Here is an 8305-nt window from a genome sequence, read left to right on the forward strand (position 1 = left end):
CTTGAATATTATTATAGATAGAGATAAACTGTAAACAACAATAATGTTCAGCAAAGTAAGATTTACAAATAAGTCAGCATGACCAAAATGGTCAGTTGACCCCTGAAGGAGTTATTGCCCTGTATAGTCAATTTTTAACTATTTTTTCGTAAATCTTAGTAATCTTTTACAAAAATCTTCTCCTCTGAAACTACTGGGCCAAATTTAACGTAACTTGGCCACAATCATCATTGGGGTAACTTGTTTACAAAATGTGTGGCGTGACCTGGCCAATCAACCAAAATGGCTGCCACGGCTAATAAGGCAGCAACCATTTGATTTTCTGGGGGGGGGCTATGGTTTTTTTTTCTGTGCAAACTTTTTTTTTCGCCTTCGGCGAAGAACAATCTATTTTTTTAGCGACAAACCGAAAACAATTTTTTCTTTCAATTTTAGCATTACATATAGTGGCAGCTGAGGGTGAAACAAACAATTTTTTTTTCTCAGGGTCCAAAACAAATTATTTTTTTCACCAAAGCATTGAAACAAACTTTTTTTTCCAAAAAAAACCATAGCCCCCCCCCCCCCCCCCCCAGAAAATCAAATGGTTGCTGCCTAATAGAACATAGGGGTAAAATATGCAGCTTTTGGCTTATAACTCAAAAACCGAAGCATAAGAGAAAATCTGACAGGGTTTAATTGTTTATCAGGTCAAGATCTATCTGTCCTGATGTTTTCACATGGATCGGACAACCCGTTGTTAGGTTACTGTCCTGAATTGGTAATTTTAAGGAAATTTTGCCGTTTTTTGTTATTATCTTGAATATTATTATAGATAGAGATAAACTGTATACAGCAATAACGTTCAGCAAAATAAGATCTACAAATAAGTTTTACATGACCAAAATAGTCAATTGACCCCTTAAGGAGTTATTGCCCTTTATAGTTAATTTTTAACATTTTTCATAAATTTTTGTAAATTTTTAGAAAATATTTTCCACTGTAATTACTGGGCCAAGTTCATTATAGATAGAGATAATTGTAGCAACAAGAATGTTCAGTAAAGTAAGATCTACAAACACATCACCATCACCAAAACACAATTATGTCATGAATTTATCTGTGTCCATTGTTTAATATGCACAAGACCAAGGTGAGCGACACAGGCTCTTTGGAGCCTCTAGTTTTCTCAGACCATACTGGTCATTAGTGTTTGTATACGACAAGATATCAGCAGCAATATAATTAGGAATATCTCCAGAAATAGTTTTATGAAGAAACAATAATTTGGTTTTTTTACGTCTATTCTGGAGGGAATCCCAACCTTATTCCTTATATAATTTCCATCTAGGAGTTCCCTTTCGAAGCCCAGTTACAATTCTGGCAGCAGCTTGTTGTACAGACTCAATTAGATCTGATTCTTCTTGTGTGCAGTTATCCCTAATTATGTTCCCATATTCTAAAATAGGCCTTATAAATGCAATATAAAGTCTTTCCAGAGACTGTCTATCAACCTTATGTTTTAAATATCTTATAATATTAAGACGTTTACAAAAGAGGGACGAAAGATACCAAAGGGACAGTCAAACTCATAAATCTAAAACAAACTGACAACGCCATGGCTAAAAATGAAAAAGACAAACAGAAAAACAATAGTACACATGACACAACATCGAAAACTAAAGAATAAACAACACGAACCCCACCAAAAACTAGGGGTGATCTCAGGTGCTCCGGAAGGGTAAACAGATCCTGCTCCACATGTGGCACCCGTCGTGTTGCTTATGTGATTACAAATCTGGTAAATAGTCTAATTCGGTAGGTCACATTCATGAAAGGGAAGGGGATTATAGTTATGACGTAAGGAACATATCCGATATCATTTGTGAAACGGTTATTCCATAACGGTCAACTCGTGATGGCGTCCGTAAAATTTACGAAGGGATGATTTCAAATTCACCATTTGGAACTCTTGGTTGAATAGCTTCCTTGTGAGCAGTAACCCTCTATCAAGAAAATCATGATAGGAAATGCAAGCACGGGAATATCGTATTAATTGGGAGATATATATCCCGTATGCAGGTGCTGCTGGAATGTTGCTACTTAGAAATGGAAAGTTCACAATTGGAAAGCTGAAATCATCTCTTTTGTCGTAAAGTTTTGTTTTCAACCGACCCTCATTGTCAATTTCTAGATGTAAGTCAAGATATGAAGCCGACTTAACTGTATCTGTAGTATCCTTTATCTCCAATTCGATGGGATAGATGCGTTCCACATAGTCACCAAATTTTGAATTGTTTAGTGAAAGAACGTCATCTATATAGCGGTAAGTAGAGTTAAAAGATATTGCTAGCTTCTTATCTTTCTTCCTAAGAAGTTCCTGCATGAAGTCAGCCTCATAATAATAAAGAAACAAGTCGGCAAGTAGAGGGGCAGTTTGTTCCCATTGGAATGCCGACAGTCTGTTGAAAAACACGTCCTCCGAACGTTACAAATATGTTGTCAATCAAGAAATCAAGCATCTTGATAATATCGGTTTCAGAGAATTTTTTGTTTGAATCAGAGTGATTCTTTACAAAGTATGATTTATCCCTCCATAAGACAAGATACTTGTATCTACGTTGGCCATTCATTTTTATGAAGCAAAGTAATACCAACTCTTTCAATTTGTCTTTTAGTTTGGAATGTGGAAAACTTGTGTAAAGAGTAGAAAAGTCAAATGTTTTAATACTGTTACAAGACGAAAGAGAGTTAGATTGTATGTACTCTAAAAGATCTTTGGAATTTTTAAGTATCCACATCTGATTCACGCCACCTCTAGAATAGGCAGTTTCACAATAACTTTGAAGCCCGTCTTTGATTGCTGATAAAATAGATGTTAATAATTTAGAAAGAGGTTTCGTGGAGCACTTGGAAGACCCAGCGATATACCGTTGTTTGTAAGGACACTTATGTAGTTTAGGTATCCAATACAGTGATGGAAGATCCAGTTCTTCATCTTTGGTTGAAATACCAAAGGAACAAAGAACAGACCTATGATTATCCAGGATTTCCTCTTTGATAAGTGTCGTGAGGGTATATGTTGAGTTTCCAAGTGAATTGTCTATACCTAATTCGTTTATCAAGCAATTAATGTAGTGACTTTTACAGACAAAAACGATGTTATTTGGGGCTTAGTCTGCGGGGACAACAACATATTTATCATGGAGGAATGAAATTTAAACACAAGGTTAATGACCACAATAGGAAGGTTGGGATTTATTTTTGGAGTTTTGGTCCGAACAGTTCAGGAGTTAAGGGCCCTAAAACTAAAAGGGCCAAATAAGCATTTTTCTTGGTTTTCGTACAATAACTTTACTGTAAGTGAATAGAAATGAATGAAAATTAAACATAAGGTTAATAACCTCAAAAGTAAAGTTGGGATTGATTTTGGGAGTTTTGGTCCCAACAGTTTAGGAAAAAGAGGCCATAAGGGTTCAAAATTAAACTTTGTTTGATTTCATCAAAAATTGAATAATTGGAGTTCCTTGAAATGCTGAATCTAACCGTGTATTTAGAATCTTGACATTTATTTTTTTGTAAATTGGTCTACGTCATTTAGGTCTAAAGGGTTCAAAACTGAACTTTATTAGATTTCTTCAAAAATTGAATTCTTGGGGTTCCCCAACTGTTCCGGGTTCGACCTCTGCAGTCGTATTAAGCTGCACCCTGCTGAGTATCTGGTTGTAATATAATCAAACATTAACCAACACCAAAATGAACGTAATTGAAAGACATCTAGAGGTCAATATACACAGTGCGAAAGCCGCGTATTCGTTCTGTACCTCCTTCCATATCGGCAGATTTCCAAGACATAACCATTGAACATATTACCCATGCAGGATCTGAAATGGAAACAACTTTAGTCACACTTGTGGGATGTATCTTCAAGCACGGAAGTGTATCAGCATCGCTTAAAATGGGACTCCTGACACCAGTTTTTAAAAATACCAATTTGGAACAGTTTATACAGCTGCCTCGTGCTATTTGTGATGCTGAGGGTGTGCCAGAGAATGGACAAAAGAGTTGTGCAACCACAGTTTTTAAGAAATTATATTCAGAATCATTCTTAACTAATTTGCCAGTTTTCATTTCAGCAGCTAAGTCACTAGCTTTTATTATTGATGCCATGTTTATTATTAATACAAGTCTTCTTTCTATTCATAAAACATTTTCAGAATATGCAGCCTTCCTTTTTGACTTGTGGGTAGTACGTCAACATCACCAACTCAAGGCCTCAGAGGTACACATAATATTTGACCACCCGCACAGAAATGGTGTCAGTCCAAAGGACCTTGAACGATCCAGACGTGATTCTGAAATTCAATCCTCAGATTACGAAGAGATATGTCCAAACACAGTCTTACCTCAGAACTGGAGATCTTTTATTGGTGTCAGATTTCAGAAACGCTTACTAGTTAATTTTCTTTCAGACAAATTTTTACAGCTGGCAAATGAAAAGTTTTCAAGTTCTGATTTTCTTTTAGTTACAGCAGGTGGCTTTGACAATGAATTCAAAGACAAAGCCCTATGCTCCAAACATGGTTCTATTACAGAATATTTTGATGCAGCTGGTGATCATGAAGAGGCAGACACCAGAGTATGGTTGCATGCTGTAACATCATCTGCTGTAAACATCATCTGCTATAAACATCATCATTTACAGTCCTGATACAGATGTTTACTTCATAGGTTTACCAATACTGAAAAATATAAACAAATCAATTTTTGTTCAGTTGAAAGATACTCCTTATGAAAAATCATTTATTGATATGAACGCATTAGTTCGATCATTAAAAAATGATGTTTGCTTTCAGGGAATTGAAAACATAGAACAATGTATTCAAATTTTGTATATATTTAGTGGGTGTGATTACACTTCCTTTTTTAAAGGGTTTGGCAAGAAAACTTTTTTTGACACCTTTAGAAAGTATGCTGGTTTTATTTCAGGTGGTTCTGAGCATGGTCTCCTATGTGATATTAATTCACAGCCCGGGCTTCATTCATTTTACAGACTAATATCAGCTGTATATCCAGACACTGTTCTGCCTTCCTACCTATTTCATCACCAAAGTCTCTGTTTGATACTATAAATGCAGATACTATTAATGAAAAACATTTAACATTAATTTCAGATATTAGGGAAAAGATGTGGGAGAGAATTTTGACTGAGGTTGAAATTATGCCAAATGCTAACGCATTAAAATTTCATTGGCAGAGATGCTGTTGGGTCTTTATGTTTTGGTCACAAGCGTCTTCTGGGTTTTTAAAGCTTCCATCTCTTTCAGATTTTGGATGGCAAATTATAATATTGCAGGATGAACATACTAACGGACACTTTGACAGCTTACATAGGTGTGTATGGGATAGTGATGTCAACTTATTGAAAGTAGAGAAGACTGTAGATTGGTATACGAAGGGCTGCTCTTGCAAAACTGGATGTATTACCAATCGATGTAAATGCAGGAAGTTGAAGTCTGATAGCCATGATGGTTTTTGCTGCCCTGGTTGCAAATGCATCAACTGCATTTGGAATATTTAATATATATTGTTTCACATTTTTTAGTTTTAGGTTCCACCTAGCTAACATTTTAGAAAACTTGGATTTCAATGCTAGTCTATTACAGGGATATTTGATTTTCATTGGTTGTACATGTAGATATGGAATCTTATTATATCGTGAAGTCAGATTTGAAAATGACTTGGGGAATAAAGTTTTAGTCTTATATATGTACTTTAAATTTTAGTCTTATATATGTACTGTAAAATTTTAGTCTTACATATATATAATTATGTGTACATATATCACTGATTCAGTGGCAATGGTAAATAGACACTGACAAGTCTTGAATAACATTAAAATTTTGATAGTTTTGAATGTTTGTTTATCAGTTTACTAAAATTAGGTGGAGGTGTGTTCTTATTACCAACAGAGGGGCACTCAACCTATATCAATTTGTGCATGAAGCAAATTGATAGTTGCTAGATACTGAATGATTATACCACAAGAAAGTTTTAACCTGTGCATATATACTTAAAATACGATAAACAAGAATGTGTCCTCAGTACACGAATGCCCCACTCGCACTATCATTTTCTATGTTCAGTGGACCGTGAAATTGGGGTAAAATCTCTAATTTGGCATTAAAATTAGAAAGATCATATCATAGGGAACATGTGTACCAAGTTTGAAGTCGATTGGACTTCAACTTCATCAAAAACTACCTCGACCAAAAACTTTAACCTGAAGCGGGACAGACGGACGAACGGACGAACGAACGGACGGACGAACGGACGCACAGACCAGAAAACATAATGCCCCTCTACTATCGTAGGTGGGGCATAACAAAAAATCATGTCTTTTTTAGGACTTCTTATCCAACCATGTAGTATGGCATGTTATTGAGATATGGTTTTGGTCGATGGATGTTCCTGAAGGACCTGTAGTACAAAGTATATCACTGGATTTAGCTCTTTGTCTAAGTGTATTATTAAAGTACTTTGCTTTGAGCTCAGTGCATTATTATGCAATTCATAGTTAGTTCCGTACTTGACACACTCTGTCCGTAATCTCATCATGTCTGCCCTGCCCTGCTTGAAAAACCTAAAGCTTCCATTTCATGAGATGACAATTTGCAGACAATATCAGGCGGTTTTTTTTCATCAATAAATGTTTTAGTGTACGCTTTGAGATTGAAATCTTGCATTTCATGTTCCATGGTTGAATCTCCCATTTCTTCGTCATTTGCTAAAATTTCATTGCATACATACGGGTCTTGAAGAACCGAAAAATTTTACCTCATCATTATAAAGAATAATCATCATAATAAAGAAAAGTGATCATAATAAAGAAGAGTTATAATAAAGAAGAGTGATCATAAAGTAAAAGCGTATAATGACGTAACCACAGCATCTAATAAAAAAAACCCTACAGCATATAATAACAAACCCACAGCATATAATAACAAACCCGCAGCATATAATGATAAACCCACAGCACATAATGACGGAACCACGGCATATAATGACAAACCCACAGCATATAATAACAAACCCGCAGCATATAATGATAAACCCACAGCACATAATGACGGAACCACAGCATATAATGACAAACCCACAGCATATAATGACAAACCCACAGCATATAATAACAAACCCACATAATAAAATGCAAAACCCACCATCACATAATAAATACTATCACATAAGACAGCTATGGCGTTCCATATACCCCAGTTGTGGATAGGTTTATATGTATGATAAAATTTAAAAAAGTGTCATGTATTAAAATTTTTAAGGGGAAATAAAAAGAAATTACTCTGAAACAGGCGTTGTTAGAAAGGATGACTTCAAAATTGATAACTTTGTTTTTTTGAAATTTGTTCGTTCAGCAGATTCATGCTAGCCGCATTGCAAATTGCGCGTATTGTACGTCACGTTGTGGCTTTAGTATTTACATGTAGTAGGAATTTCATCATAAGTTGTCCCTACTCTTCATGGCCCCGCAACTAAGTTGTCGGAGCCATATAGTTTTGTTCTTGTCCGTCATTCCGCAACAAACCATTATACGGACTTTTTTTATAAACGCCTTCAGATATTAGGCTGATTTTCAGTATGTGAGTTCACCATGGTGAGTTACAGATGAAATTTAAGTTGTTTCTGCATGCTATTTTTGCTGAAATTATGGGGTTTGTACTTTGATAAATTGTTGTAATCACAGTTATACAGACTTTTTTTTCTAAACGCCTTCAGATACTGGACTGATTTTTGGTATGCGAGTTAACCATGATGAGTTACAGATCAAGTTTATGTTTCGTTCTGTTCCGCTTATTTTTGCGGCAATTACGGGCAATGGATTTTTATAAATTGTTGAAAATTACAGTTATACAGACTATTTTTCTAAACTTCTTCAGATATTGGACGGATTTTTGGCATGTCGGAGTTAACCATGATGAGTTAATGAACAATTTTATGTTTCGTTCTGTTCCGCTTATTTTTGCTGAAGTTACTGGCTTTGGACTTTGATAAATTGTTGAAAATCACAGTTATACGGACTTTTTTTCTATACGCCTTCAGATTTATGAGCTGTGAGACTACCGTCATGTTTGTGTCCACATGTGTAGACGGGACCATTCGTGTCGTTCCGACACATCTAGTTTTTTTCTGATTTAATTTCATAGATGATGCACTTTCCCTGAAAAGTGCAAAGTAATTCTTTACCTATAGGTTCCTTCTTGCATTTTTTTCTAGTTTCTTCTGTTTATTATGAGGGGTTTGTAGTTTT

Source organism: Mytilus galloprovincialis, chromosome 4 (assembly GCF_965363235.1).
Source record: "Mytilus galloprovincialis chromosome 4, xbMytGall1.hap1.1, whole genome shotgun sequence".
In the NCBI taxonomy this organism is placed as follows: Eukaryota; Metazoa; Mollusca; class Bivalvia; order Mytilida; family Mytilidae; genus Mytilus; species Mytilus galloprovincialis.